The sequence below is a fragment of the Hydra vulgaris genome, chromosome 04 (assembly GCF_038396675.1).
Source record: "Hydra vulgaris chromosome 04, alternate assembly HydraT2T_AEP".
NCBI classification, from domain to species: domain Eukaryota; kingdom Metazoa; phylum Cnidaria; class Hydrozoa; order Anthoathecata; family Hydridae; genus Hydra; species Hydra vulgaris.
The window spans coordinates 6,125,902-6,142,262 of NC_088923.1; the positions used below are offsets into that span (position 1 = coordinate 6,125,902).

General features: G+C 27.7%; 1 protein-coding gene across 1 annotated transcript in view; it reads left to right on the forward strand.

Annotated features, from left to right (window-relative positions):
• The window catches only part of LOC101235834 (solute carrier family 22 member 15-like), a 93,856-nt gene extending 86,193 nt beyond the window's left edge, over positions 1-7,663 (forward strand). Inside the window, exon 10 of the mRNA XM_065795326.1 lies at positions 7,483-7,663. The gene's annotated coding sequence lies outside the window, so the exon portion shown is untranslated. The remainder of the gene's footprint in view (positions 1-7,482) is intronic.
• The last annotated feature ends 8,698 nt before the right edge of the window (positions 7,664-16,361 follow it).

Sequence of the window (16,361 nt, forward strand, 5' to 3'; positions counted from 1 at the left end):
GAAGCAGTGAACGCTCAATCCATCAACGCTTTCAAAAACAACATAAGAAAGTAACTTTATAGATACAATTGCTGCTTTGTCTGTAGCTTCTGTATCTCCATGTTCGTCAGCATAGGGGGGCCTGGTGTAGCACCTCTTCATCAAATTATAAATAGATTATTGTATTTGTATTTGATCACTGAATAATAATACTAAAAAAAATTTGAAAAAAAAAATTAAAGTTAAAAAAGTATAATGTAAAAGTATTTAACTCGAAAAAAAATTTATAACTTTTTATAACCGCAAAAACCGCTTATTTTAATTTATTTGATATAGCGTATTTAGTAGGATGGTTCAAAAAAGCACACTTTCAAGTTTAAAATTATATGGTCGATTGTGAAGAAAATTGTCTTGATGTTGTTTTATCATACAGATGAAATAACATCAAGTTCTTTTTTTTTCAGTAAATTTTTGTTACTTTTTTTATTTTAAATTTTCAAAAAATTTAAAGTAAAAAAAATAACAAAAGTGCAAATCACAATATTTAAACAACCAGATTCCAATCACAAATTTAAAATCAAGCCCGTAGCAAGCTTTTTGTTTTTGTTTGAGAACTTAACTTTATGTAACGACATGAAGCAAACTCCAAACATTTATATATTCATGTTTATGTAAAGCTTTTCAAAAGTATTGCAATAATCGGAGTCTGCTAAAAATAAACCCTTAAAAATGTTGACTTCCCATTTATACCACTGGTGTGAGAATGATGAGTTTATAACATTTATAAATACATTTTTTTAACATTTTAAACTAAATTTAAGTTCATTAACTTAAGTCTCTAATATCATGCAATAATCTCTTAATGTTCAAAAACTATAAACATATAAATTTTGAGCAACCTCCCCAATTATTTAGGGGATTTAAATGGGATTCGATAATTATCAAATTAATTTTTTTTAAAAATATAATTTCGTCATTGGTTTTTTTTTTTTATTATTATATAAAGACATTCTTTAATACAGTGAAGGATTTTTAATTTTTATAACTTTTTATTTTTCTTAATTTGCCGTTACAAATTATTAATTTTCTTTTGTAAAATATATGAAAGGCGGGGAGCATATTTACATACTCCACAAGGCGATAGCACACATGCGTAAAAATCAAAATGCAAGACCGGAATTTTTTTTTTTTAATAATGATAGACTGCCTGCCCCAACCAAACCCTCAGTCGATGTAGCAGCACTCCCTTGCGGGTCAGGCTATTTGTCAGTCGATGTAGCAGCACTCCCTTGCGGGTCAGGCTATTTGTCAGTCGATGTAGCAGCAATTCCAGTCTTGCATTTTGATTTTTACGCATGTGTGCTATCGCCTTGTGGAGTATGTAAATATGCAGGCGGGGAGCATATTTACATACTCCACAAGGCGATAGCACACATGCGTAAAAATCAAAATGCAAGACCGGAATTTTTTTTTTTTAATAATGATAGACTGCCTGCCCCAACCAAACCCTCAGTCGATGTAGCAGCACTCCCTTGCGGGTCAGGCTATTTGTCAGTCGATGTAGCAGCACTCCCTTGCGGGTCAGGCTATTTGTCAGTCGATGTAGCAGCAATTCCGGTCTTGCATTTTGATTTTTACGCATGTGTGCTATCGCCTTGTGGAGTATGTAAATATGCAGGCGGGGAAAAGAAGTAGACGAAAATAGTCCTATTGCCAAGTCTCTAAATATCCGTACATAATAAAGACATTAAAAACTTGTCATTAAAAATTGATGATCATTTGTTTTTCTGAAGTTTGAGTTTAACAACCTTATTTAAGTTGACAATTATAGTTTTGTATTTTTTGAAAATATATCTAAAAAATTAAAATATATGTATCTGAAGTACCAAATTCTCCTGTTTTAGTATGTTATTTTAGAAAAAGGTGAACCTTTTTCTAAAATAACATACTAAAACAGAAGAAATATTGCATAAATAACAGAAATTTTGAATTTTTTATTTTTTTTAACATATAAATAAAATGGTTTAAAAAAATTTTATCCATGAAAATATAAATTAAACAAAATACATGATTTAACTTTAAATGGATTTAAATACAAGTATTGCGTGGTATTATACCACATTAAAAGTGATGTAAAAAAGTTTCATAATTTGAAAATGCGGCGTATTCTTTATTACCAAACCTATTAAAGTTACTTAATCAACAGCATCTTTAACTAATAATATTATTAATAGCTACGTACAAATGAAGTCTTTAAATGTGTTATTAAAAACCACATCAAACTCATTTAAAGAGTTTATGGTAACCAATAATATAGTGATGTCTACTTGCGTAAACTCTGAGATGTAATATTATGATTCTGAAAAACCAATGATTTTGGTTAATACATATACTTTTGGTAAATAAAACATACTTAAGTGCCAAACTCAAGTATGTTCTTGTTTATATCACATTAGAATGTTTAGGAAAATGTAAAAAAGTTTTACAATTTGTAAATGCAACGGTCCCTTTTATCAACTAACCAATTACAATTAATTAATCAATAGCCTCTTCTTTAACTAATAATATTATTATACAGTTACGTACAAATGAGGTTTTCTAAAAACCTTTTAACGTGTTGTTAAAAACCACATTAAACTCATTTAAAGACTTTATGGATAACCAAATAACCAATAACACAATGATGTCTTTAATAATTACATCAATATTACATCTCAAAATTTACGCTCGTAAATTATGAGATGTATTATTAATATAATTATGTAAACGCAATAACTTTGGTCAAAATGGTTTTTATAAGATTTCATATTAAATTAGCGAGGATGTAAACTTAGTGTAAGAAAACAAAAACAATAAAAATTACTAATTTGTTGCCCTCACATTTGTAGTAGGGATGGTAAATGTTTAAGGGCATTTCTGTATCCAGGCTCTAATCACCACAATTTTTATTTCTTTATCTACTTATAAATCGTTTTTACGCTACAGCTCGGGATATTGGTATATTACACAACGGCCAAGCAAAGTGTATTTTGTTAGTAGCCAAGGTGCCCAATTTCTGTTTCTCTGGAGCGATAACTTTTCTTAAAAAAACAAACAAAAAAACTCTTTAAATATATCTTAGTGCTTCTAACTTATATCTAGTGTTGGGACCGTAAGTTTTGCTTATACTGGCCTTGCAGTAGCTAGGCCACTGATACTACACTTAGATAAAGATATAAGACTTTTAGAGCCAAAAGATATTCTTGAGCAGGTGGACTTTTTTTGTATCAAAGTGGCGAAAAATCTTTACAAAAATAATGAGTCCTCTTAATAAAGTTCGGGGCTCTTTAATCTTCAGGCCATGGTGTTATAGCTCCCATAATTCAGGACAAGTTTAAACTTTCCTTAGTTTTTAAATAATAAAGCCATTTACGCAAAAAAATTGTAAAAAAAGACTAACAACTACGCCAATCATTTTCTTTTCTAATAAACTACCCTTTCTAAGTCACCCATGGGTATATGGCTTTGTCTAAATTCCAGACCTTTCGAATGGTTGGCCAGATAGTGAACATTTTTGAGACAGTTTGATTCAGAGAAGGGTTATAATAGTTAAAACTATCATGGACCGGAACTAGAGAGGGTTTTAATCATGGGTGGAAACCTATTAATGATATTTTCAAACTTTACAGGGAAGAAATACCTAAAACCGCGCAAATCGAATGTTGCGGCAAACTAAATGTTAGTGCCTTAAAGTTTTTTTTTTTTTCTTTTTATTTATACAAGATCATGTCAAAGTTATCTTAAAATATAAGTAAATTTACTTGCTTACTTTATATAAGTTACTTTTAATTTACTTTACAATTTATATAAAATGTAAGCTTATCTAATTTAAATTTGTTTTTATGTACAGTCAGAACCAGCTTGATGAAATTTTTTTGTACTGTTCTCAACTAGACTTATATTCATCGATAAATTTTAAATTTGATAGTATTATCTTTCAGCGTTCAAAAATATTGACCATATAAAATTTATAACCTCCTCAATTTGAGGGGGGTTTAAACTTTATATGGTCATAATTTTTGAAAGCTAAAATATTTTACTATGAAATTTAAAATTTATCGATTAATATTAGTCTAGTTAAAAACAGTACAAAAAATATTTTATCAACTTGTTACTCTCACATTTGGGGCAGGAGGGGGGGGCACAAAATTTGGGGCTTTTTTGTTCCCAGCCTCCAATCATCGCAATTTTATGCATAGCATCCTTATTTTACATAAGTATAAACACATAAATGTTTGGAGTTTGCTCCATGTCTGGAAGTTAGCTATCTCAAAGACCAAGAAAAGCTGGTTCCGGCTCTGATGTAATTTATTTTTAATAAAGATTTGTTATTACTTTTAAAATAAAAAATTCCTACTTAAAAAATATTATTTTATTTGTAAATTTAATTTACATTTGGTAGCATAATACTTTTATGTAATTTACTATGCAAGTTACTTTATAATATAATTTTTTTTAATTAGTTACTTTTATAGGTAAATGTAAATTACAGTTTGAGGAACTTTTATATTATGTAATGTAATTTTCAAAAGTAATTAACTTTTAAATGTAGAAGTAAAATAGCTTTTTCAAGTGACGTCCTTTTACATGTAAAAGTAAATTACTTTTTGATGTAATCTTCTTTTACATAACTTTTTTTTGAAAGTAAAAAGTCTTATTTTAAAAAGTAAAAGTCGTTTCAAAAAATAAGTTACTTATAGGGAAATGTAAATTTACATAAAACGTTTCAAATTACTTATCATGGTGGCGTTTCAAATTACTTTTTCAATATCAACTATTAATTAAAAATAACTGATAATGTTTTTTTCTATTATTATTTTAATTAAAAGAATAATTTTAAATTTAGTCATACTAATAAAAACCACTTTCAGTAATAGAAACTCAGCTTGAGATGGTTTTTAGATTCTTATAACGGAAAATCGCCAATACTAATCGATGCTAATCAATACTATCAAATGATGCATCAATACTAGTCAATATTAGTCACTACTATCAAATGATGCATCGCTGAAAAGGGCAGAAAAAGACCTTTATAAAACAACTGATTTTCGCTTATAGGGATTAAAATAAAAGTTTTATAAAGCATAACTGATTGCAAAAAAGCAACAAAAAAGTAATTCAGACATAAAATTATGTCAAAATATGTCCATAGAAAATATGTCTGACATATTTTATGTCCGCAGAAAATAATTCAGACATAAAGTTATGCCAAAATATGTTGATAGAAAATGTCTAACATATTTTATGTCAGCAGAAAATAATTCAGACATAAAATTATGTCAAAATATGTCCATAGAAAATATGTCTGACATATTTTATGTCAGTAGAAAATAATTCAGACATAAAGTTATGTCAAAATATGTCGATAGAAAATATGTGGGACATATTTTATGTCGGCAGAAAATATGTCTAAATATATGTCGACAGATCTGCCAGACATATTGTGTCGTAACAACCCTGCTAATAAGTATATGGTGCGATGGAGGTTCAAAATCTGAATCCAGTTGAGTGCCAAAGCATGCTGACTCCACATCTCTAAAAAGAGACTCTCTGGTAAAGGAATTGGTTTGAATAAATTTGGTGGCATCAGCAAGCTCCTATAATTTGTTTAGTCCTCTCAAAAGTTTCATGCAATCGTACCCATTAAAGTGTCTGTCATGGTAAGGTTGCAGTGAAATGTGCCCTGCATCTACAACTTTACGCCATGGTAAAGTTGTAGTGCAAGGCTGATGGCTATTTCATTGCCTTAGACCAAAGATTAACCAGATTTATTACGTAGATTTAATGTCACGCCAAAAGCAAGGATGTTTGATCCTATGAAATTGTATGCGCCTAGTTATGTTTCCCAGTTACGTAGCACAAGAAACAACCAAGCAATTGTGGGTACACTTTTGGCAACTTTTATCAACGCAACTTTGATGATATCAAGAACAGGCTTGATTTTAGCATATATTTGTGGAGTGTATTGAGATAAGCATTTATTGCTTGACACTGGTAGTTTTTAAGTTAAAGTGACATCTCAATCTGACATGTTTCTGAATTAAGCTGTAAATTTTAAAATAATTTTGAACTATAATGAGGGTAAAATTTACTTTCAGAAATGATCTTCCTCCGTCAATTCCAAGTTTCAAAACAGCAGAATCAGAAACGTTTATTGTTGCCGCGAATACCTTACTGAGCTTGCTGAGATCATTTCAGTTTTAATTGTTTTCACTGAACCTAATACTTGTAACTGTAAAATGCTCATTCTGTAAAATGCTCATTTAGTTTTTATTCTGCATTAGTAAACTTTTGTCAAAAATTTGGTTCCACAATTGAAGAGCGTTTTTCTAAAAGGCGCTAAGTACATTTTTTCAAAAATTGGGTTTTTTCAACATTTGAATTTTTTATTGATAAACGTACAAATCTAACTATGCTAGTATCAATAAAAAAGTTGTTCATCATATTTATTTACGATTACAAAATTATAGATATACAAAAAATTTTCGCCGGACAATTAGTTTTTTGGTGTTTTTCTCAAACAATAAAAATGTGACTTGGCCCCTTTTAGAAAAACGCTCAATTCTGAAAAAAGCTCAAAAAATTCAATACGAGTTAAATAGTTTTTTTAGAACCAATATTTCAACCTCGTCTCGGTGGTTTTTAGTTAATAAATCAGACATATAAAAAGGGAATCTACTGTTTACTTTTTTGGAGTAATTCTAAAAACTTGTCATGGAAGTTTCACATCCAATTCATTGAAAGTAAAATCTCTTATAATATTTCCGTACTGTTTAATGCAAAATATTATAGCTCTATTGAAAATTTATTTTTCATTTATTCGCAGCTATCTTTCTTACTGCAACATTGCATGGGGAAGTAAGAATTACGGAAAACTCAAAAAACTTTATAGTAAACAAAAGCATGCTTGTAGGGTTGTATTAGGGGCAAACAGAAGTGTGTATTGCGAACCATTATTAAATCGTCTCAAGGCCTTAAATATTTATAAACTAAACATTTACCAAATATTAATATAAGTTCTTATCGAATTCAATAACTAGCTAAGGAACTAGCTAAGCAAATTTTTTTAATATTTTTTTAGCAACTGGAAAAAGCTCAAGTGCTTTTTTAGGTACTTCAAGTTGTAAACGTGCGTATTTTTTGAGATAAGCTGAGTTTTTTAGCTTTTTTTAAAAAAAGAAGAATTATTTTACGACTATTTTTTGCACTTACTCAGGTGTTTTCTTCGAATTTAACAGGTGTTAAGTATCAAGATAAAATAACTTCAAACAAGTGTATATACACTTGTTGAAGTTTAGAAGTACCTTGTTAAGCAGTTGCTTACGCGAAGCTCTCATTTTAAAACTGTAAAAACGAAAACTTTATCGTTTAAAACGAGAAAAACCATTTATCTATGTTATTGTTAAATGCTACGTTAATAAAATAGCAATAATGCATATTTTAATCATTGAATTTTATTTTTAGGTTTTTGTACAACAAAGTATTGAAGATCAGATGTTTTTCAATCAGTAATGGAAAAAAGAAGTTTAACTATGTGTTCAAAAGAAATTAAAAAAGTTGAATTATGAAAAAGAAATAAATTTAGAAAGGAACCTTATAATTAATAAACTGCTATTGTTTTCTTTATTAAATAAGTTACATTTGAGATTTATTTTTTTTTTTCGTTAATTATAATAAATATTATATTTGCTTACGCTAACGTTAATGATGGCTTGAACAGAAAAGGGGACGGTAAGCAAAGTAGTCAATTGAGCATGCGAATTTTTGCTGCAGGATAAATAAATTTTAAGATAAGCGTATTTGTGAGGTTGTTTTTTCTTTAAAATAGTTTATTATATTAGTTAGATTAATGACTAATTAATTGACTAGCTATTCGTAATACTTTTACTCGGATATACAATGTAATCATGTTTTTAGTCAAATTAAAGTTAATTATGGAGAAAAAACTAGACGCAATAGTAGGAAAAAATATAACAAGTTTTTTATAACTTTTAATGTAAATGCTTCAGTAATATTGAACTAGTTTAGACGTGCTGTAAAAATCTCACTGTCTCCGTGTCTCACTGATCGATCTCACTTTCTCCGTGTCTCACTGATCGATCTCACTGTCTCCGTGTCTCACTGATCGATCTCACTGTCTCCGTGTCTCACTGATCGATCTCACTGTCTCCGTGTCTCACTGATCAATCCGTGTCTCCGTGTTATTTATAGTTAAGCTAAAATGATGAGTTAATTTACCTCTATTAAAACCGACCCTCATTTGGCACCAAAAGTAAAAATCAGTAAAACGAGAAACGTACTTAACATTTAACCGTTCTTTAATAAATAATAATAAACTAGCTGATAAAAAAAAAAACTATTTGATGTTGTGAACTTAAATTAAATATAAGTTAATGTACCCATTAATTTAAAGTTAAGCCAATGTTATGTTTAATAATGTACCCAGTACTGTAATAGTTAAGACAATGTAATGTTTAAATTCCCGTTTTAGCATGTTATTTTTAAAGTAGGAAATCTTTCCTGATAAAATTGCAAGAGTGATACCACTGTAAACCAGAACGCTCAACTATTAAAAAAATTAATAACTAATTTAATATTGCAATATGCACTAAATTGAGCATTTTTTTTGAATTGATAATTGCTTGGATACCTAACTTTGCGTTTCAAAAAGCTATTTTTATTAGTGCTATGTGAATTGAATACAATTTAACAACAACAATCTATAATTAAAGTATGGTAAGCAATAATTTTTTTATTTAAATTAAAATAATTTTTTAGCATGAATAAAATACTGAAACTGTAAACGTTTTTAGCTAAAAATAATTTAAATTACAATAATAACATTAAATATATATATATATATATATATATATATATATATATATATATATATATATGTATATATATATATATATGTATATATATATATATATGTATATATATATATATATCAGCTGCATTGTTTCATCTGGATGTAAAATGTTGATCATGATCAGATTTTCTTAAACTGCTAATATATGGATCAGATAATAAACGTCTTAGTAAGCCTTTATTATCACATCACTTTATAACATTCACTATATTAAAAAAAAAAGTTAGTTAATTTTTTCTTGAGCATCTTCAGGTTGGAAGATGGAAGAACTATTGGAAGAGACTTTTTTCTAATAACACAATGACCATGAAAAAAATCCTATGAGTACTAGATGGCATTATTACCATGGAATAAACTTATACATGCAAGCAACGTATTAACATTACTTTGGGAATTTATCAACATCAATATCTAAACAAGATAATGTATATAAAATCAAAAAGAATTTGTCAAGAATAATTTTTGGTAAAGCAGTTATGTTTTATCCTTTTTCAGATTATTAAGTAAACCAACGTGCAGTGTTTCCACCTCAGTGGAAAACTGAGGTGGAAACACTTTCAACTATTTGAGGATTACCAGTGTAATCCTCAAATGGTTTTCCATAAAATTCTCAAATGGTTTTCTCTTATGCAATGATCTATATCGTTCATTATTTTCTAACATAAAAAGTTGTCAAACATTTTATAACATAAAAAGTAGTTAATACATTTTATAGCATAAAAAGTAGTCAATACATTTTATAACATAAAAAGTTGTCAATACATTTTATAAATACATTTTATAAACATGTAACTAATATTAAAATAATTTACTTCAATTTTTTTTTTAATTGGTGAGAATATAATTGATTGTTTACGTATATGAGATTATGCGAAGTTTACGCCGTTTAGATGAATTTTGCACAGGCAGAGGTACGCAAAGTATTTTTTCATAAAAATTATTTTTGTAGATATATAAGCTGCATTAAACACCAGTCACTGTTGTTTAGTAATTATAGACTTTCTGTTTTTTTGTTTTATAAATAATTTAATAAAACGAGTTGTGAATGTAAATAATGGTTTTATAACTTTATTAAATCATTTAATTTATATGTGCGTCAAATATTTATGTGTGTCAAAGTAGAACCCTTCCCCCCTCCCGTTTGGGGGTCGCGAAAATTATTTGAAGGGTCCCAGAAAAACTGACAAATATGTAAAATAATTTTTACTTCAATAAATTGCAATTAAAATATTAAAAGCAACAAAAATATGCAATTGTTTTCATAAAATTATTTTAGAATATTATGAAGTATGGATAAATAGTTGAAAAGGAAAGCTCCTAGTGTATATGCAAAGGATCTTGTCGAGGTGGAAAGCAGTAAAAAAAAAAGAAGATATGGAACCAGTATCGGGACCAGCTTTTAAGAAAAGGAGAAAGTATAACAATCATTTTACATGATTCGTTATACTTTCTATAATGAATTTGCATTTACTGCCGATTCGCATGACGAACAACTACCTCTATGTTTATTATGTAATGATATTTAGACGGCTTAAAGCATGAAACATTAAAAATTACTGAGGCATTTCAATATCAAAAATAATGCTTATTCAACAAAACCTGCAGAATATTTTCAAAATTTATTAAAGGCACATGTTAGTTAGAAAACTATGTCTTTACTTAATAGAAATATGTACAGATTTGTAATTTTTTATTTGTTATTTTATATTTTAACTTTATCTTAAATTTCTTCTTTTTTTAACTTTAAGTTCTTTTTTTAACTTTAAGTTCTATTTTAACCTTCTAAAATTTCCATACAAATTTTTTTTTTTTTTTTAAACTTATTAATTTCACTCTTTTATGTAAGATTGGAAGTAAAATTTAATTGTATTTTTTTTGTATTTCACAAAGGGGCTTGATGATAAGTCATTTTGACTTCTACTTGCCCCAGTCAGCTTGTAATTATATATATTTGTTTAAATTTATAGATAACATTGTAAAATGTGTAAAATGACGAAATAAATAGAAATTTTAATTTTAATAAAAATATCTTTTAGCATCATACCAAGCATCATATCTAATAGCAAAGGCTAAAAGACCATATGCATGTAATTGGAAAAGATCTTGTTTCACCTACTGCTGTACAAATTACAGAAACTGATTTTTTTTTAAAGTATGCAGATGAGTTGCGGAAAATTTCTTTCTCCAATAATACAGTTACTAGAAAGATTTCAGTAATTAGCTGTGATCAGTTTGAGCAACTTATACAAAGAATTAAAGAAAGTTTGAAATTCAGCTGGATAAATGTACAGATATTAAAAATATAGCTTAATTATTACTTTACGCTTGATACAGCCACGCCTTTAAGATTTTTTGTCTACCAATGAAAAGTTTTACAACAAGCGAAGACATTTTTTTTAAGTTAATGAACTTTTCAAAGAAGAAGGATCAGCACAGGCCCAAGCTTCAAAAAAAAAAAGTAAGACTTGTTTCAATTATAAACACTAATATTATTATAACAGAAACAGAATTACTTGATGCTGTGTACTTACTTAAACCAAATAAAGGTAATGGAGTTGATGATGTAAGAAGTAATGTAATGATTAGATCAATACCTTATTTAAAAATCCCGCTTTTGTTTATATTTAGGTTTACTTAAGAACAAGAAATCTTTCCTAATAAACTTAAAGTTGAAGAGCAATACCAATACTACTTTCAGGAGTCAAGACGTGTCTCCATCTACTCTATCATCATACTACTATCATATACTCATCTACTTTCTCATCAAGACGTGTCTCTATCTACGCATCTACTTTTTAGATGCAAACGATATTCTTTATGATAAGCCATTTTCCTTTAAAAAGAGAAATTCTACTGTACATCTTGTTAATGATATCTTTAAATCATTTCATGAAAATAAACAAACATTAGGTGTATTTATTGATCTCAGCAAGGTTTTTGACACTGTCGATCATTACATTTTATTAACAAAATTAGAAAACTATGTTATTAAACATAAAAATATTGCGTGGTTTAAAAGCTAATTGTCAAATAGAAAGCAATACATTTCTTATAATGAAGATAAAACAACAAATATAGAAATAACATGTGGGGTTTATCGGGAATCTATATTGTGACCGCTTCTAATTCTCATTTATAATAATGCTTTAAGCAAAGCTTGGAAAGGGGTTGTCATTAATTACGTCACGCAATTTTTGACAATTTTTAACTCCTCCCCTTAGTAACAAATAGTTTTACTTCTTATTTTGGTTTAAATCCGACAATAACTTTAATTTTCTTAGTTGCTTTTAGTTATTTAATGAATTTTAACACATAAAAATTTTAACTTTTTTTATTTAATATTACTTATAAACTCATTATTTATACGCGCGTACAAATTCATTATTTATACGCGCGTACAAACTCATTATTTATACGCGCGTACAAATATCAAGTAAATAAAAAAATATTATTCGTATTTAAAGAATGTATAAGTTTTTAATTTTTTAGGTAGACAATATGTAGGTGCATGATCATAATTGCAAATATTGAGGTGCGGCTAATAAAGGTTGAGGGTTCATACGTTTTATATGTTTTAACTAATATGTTGTTCAATAAATTATTATTTAAATTTTTTTAAGTTTTGCACAATAATAATAATAATAGTAATAATAAGTGAATGGAGTGTGCATATATACTTTTTTGAAATGCTATTGCTTGATATAAAGTTGTCAAAATTAACAGTGACTAAACGGACAAATAACTTCCAGATGTATTCAATTTTTGATTAATATATTATTTATTAATATAACATTAAATTAGTGTCGCGGTGCAGGTTATATTAACAGGACAATATATTAACAGGACAATCCAAATTGTTTATTATACAGTATTTTGTTTTTGGTTAGATACTTTATGCTAATGCGTACTAACTATTGTTGTTGTTTAATAACTATTTTTTATTATTTTTATTTAATAACTATACTATTGTTATATATTTTTTAATCGATGATAAATCGGCTATACCATCGGCTAATAAAGTCGATGTAGTGGACTCTGCATTGTTCGCAAAATATTTAATTCAATTTAATTCAATGAAACTCCAATTTCTGTTAAATTAGAATAGCCACAATCGAGTGTACATCAACTGAGGATGTTTTAGGCTAGGCACTTTTTAATCAATAGAAAAGATTTTCTAAAATTGAAACTTTTTTTTTTTTTTTAATTTACTTATTTATTTTTTTGCCGAATAATACTTACCATGAGAAAAATTGTTTACTTATATGATAAATGGCCGGAGCAAGACATATATTGTCTTATCGCCGAGCCCCGTTTACATTGAAGCCGTCAGTACAATTTAAAAAACTTAAAAGATAAAAATAGGTAAAATAAAAAATAAAAATATTTCCACAAAGATATTACAAACTATATAATAAAATATTAAAATAGCATAAGTTTGCAATAATAGCATATTTTAATAGGAAATAAAAGTCAGGAAATCAAAACACAAATAGGTTACGACCTTTTCAGATTGCTTATTTTATTTTATGATCTAATTTTAAAAGAAATATTTTAAATCCAAGTTTTTTCCTCATAAGAAACGTTTACATACTATTTTGAATTGTTCTAAAGAGACGGTTTGAAGAATGTTATTTTTAATAATTTTTTGAAAAAATTCGTTCCATAGAAATGGTCCACGATATTGAATTTGGAATGAACTGAGTTTTAGTTTGAAAAATGTGTGGGGTATTCATGAGAAATTTTAGTAAAGTAAGAGTGAAATATATATTAGGAGACAAACCATGTTTTGATTTAAATATAAACAGCATAACTTGGTATATATTAAGTTTATAAACATTGAGTGCATTAAGTTCAATTGAGAGAGGCTCTTCATGAGCAGTTCTCTTAACGCCAAAAATAATTCTGCATGCAAGTTTTTGTTTACCATAGATTTTTTTAAGCTTTCCATAGTTGCAACTTCCCCATGCAATATTGCAGTAGGATAGATGACTATGGATAAATGAAAAAAATATATTTTTTAAAGACTTGACTTTAAGAATTGGTTTTGATCTATATAGAACAGAAATATTTTTGGAGATTTTATTTTCAATAGACTTAATATGAGATTTCCATGATATATTTTCATCTAATATTATTCCCAGGAAGTTAACATTTGATTCTCTTTTAATAACTTGATTATTCGTAATGAGATTGGGTAATTTTAAAGGAAGGCGATCACTCTTACTAGGTTTATGAAAAAACACAAACTTAGTTTTCTGTACATTTAATGAAAGTTTATTACAAGTAATCCAATCATTAATTTTTATTAGTTCTTCATTAAATATTTTAAAAATATTTTTTATATTTTTATTTGAGTAAAAAAGATATATACGTTGTCAGTCGTCAGCAAACAAAATTTAAAGTTTTGGAAGCTCAATACAAATCGTTAATGTACAGTAAAAATAAGAGTGGTCCTAAGATGCCTGGTGGTCCTAAGATGGATCCCTGGAGAACACCACAAGTTATAATTTTGTTTCCTTTTTCATTTTCTTTATACACTATGTATTGTTTCCTGTTTGACAGGTAATTTTTAAACCAGAGTAGGTTATTGTTTAATACACCATAAAGTTCTAGTTTTTATATAAGTATGTCATGGTCAACTGTGCCAAATACTTTTGCCAGATCAATAAAAACTCCTAGTGTATAACAATCATTATTGAATCCAATCGGATATATAATTTATTAATTCGATTACTGCATGATCCGTTGAATGTTTTTTTTGAATCCAAATTGTTTATTATGCAGCATTTTGTTTTTGGTTAGATAGTTATTAGGCCATACATAATACGTTCTAATAATTTAGAAACATCATAATACGTTCATAATATCATACATAATACGTTCTAATAATTGAGAAACATGGTAAGACAGAAATAGGTCTATAATTTGACATAATTGTGTCATCGCCAGTTTTAAAAATAGGTGATATTTTAGGAATTTTTAATTTCTCCGCTACCATACCGGATTTTATTGAAAGGTTAAAAATATGAAGAAGAGATGGTTCAGTGATATCAGTTTTATATAGGATTCGAAATTTGTGGTGTTTTTTGGAATTTTATCAGCTAACTTTGGGTCAACTTCAAGGAAATAGTCGTTGAGCTTTTCAACTATGGTTTCTTTATTACTGATCATTTTTCCATCAATTAAGAGTTTTTGTTGCAAATTATTGTTCGCACACTTATTTTTACCAATTACCTGCTTAATCACATTCCAAGTTTTTTATGTGTTTCCTTGGGTTTTTTCTAACATCAATGCATAATAAACTTTTTTTTGAGTGTTTCTTTGTTTTTTCACACAAGTTTTTATAATTTTTGTAATTTATTTCATTTTTATGTGATTTATGTTTTAATATTTTTCATAAAGTTTTTGTTTCATCTTAGATGAATTAAGTAAACCTTTGGTCATCCAAGGGTTTAAAAGTGAGTTAGAATTTTAAAACTTGAAAAAAAAAAATGCTGCGCCACAAAACTGAAAAATCCCCTCATCCCTGTAACAAATCGTCACAAAATTGAAAACCCATCCACTCCCCTACGTGTGACGTAGTTTGTGGATGACCCCAACATTTACATACCCAGCCATTAACATAAATGAAAAGCAGGAGTGGATGAAATTTTTCGGCGTAACTAATATAACTTAATAATATATTTTTTATTAAACTTTTTTTCTTTGTATTTAAATTTTTTCGTAAGCAATACAAAAATTTAGTGTTAGAAATAAAAAAAACAAAAAATTAAAGTAGGACATAAGGACCTATGATTTTTATTTATAAAGTTTTTTATAAAAACGTTTTCTTACGGTATAAAGTAAAGGGTTTGGTAATATGACAAACTGTCTTCTTCTTGACCCTGCTATTTGTATTATGATTATGATATATATGATGATGTATTATGTTATGATTTACGGCTTGAATAAGTTTACACGGCAAAAGGGCACGCATTTTAAATTCTTTAAAATGCGTAGCCTTAACAATCGTTTGTTTGCAAATATATATAAAGATATGAAAGCAGATTATGAACAGTTTTTACGAATCTTAAAACGACTAATAGAGTTGAACGATAAAGTAATGATATTTTTATTTGAAACAGCATCTAGTTTATTTTTAACAATGGAATTTGGAAAGTAAATTGATGGAAATCAAGAGGAAAATGACACGTTCAATGTCAAAATGTTTTCGCGTACATATGATTTTTAACAGAAAATAATTTGGATAATATTTTAATTAAAAAAGTCATGACTGTTTATTGGACATCTATTAAAAGATTAAAAAAAATATTTTCTATCTGATTTAAAACGGAACAGTTTATCTGGGTACAACAACCGTTCCTTGAAAAAATGGAACAACTTCAACATCTTTCATTAAGCACCCACGAAGAATTACCCAAATTTAGTTGTGATACAATACTATTTAGTTGTGATACAATACCGAGTTTAA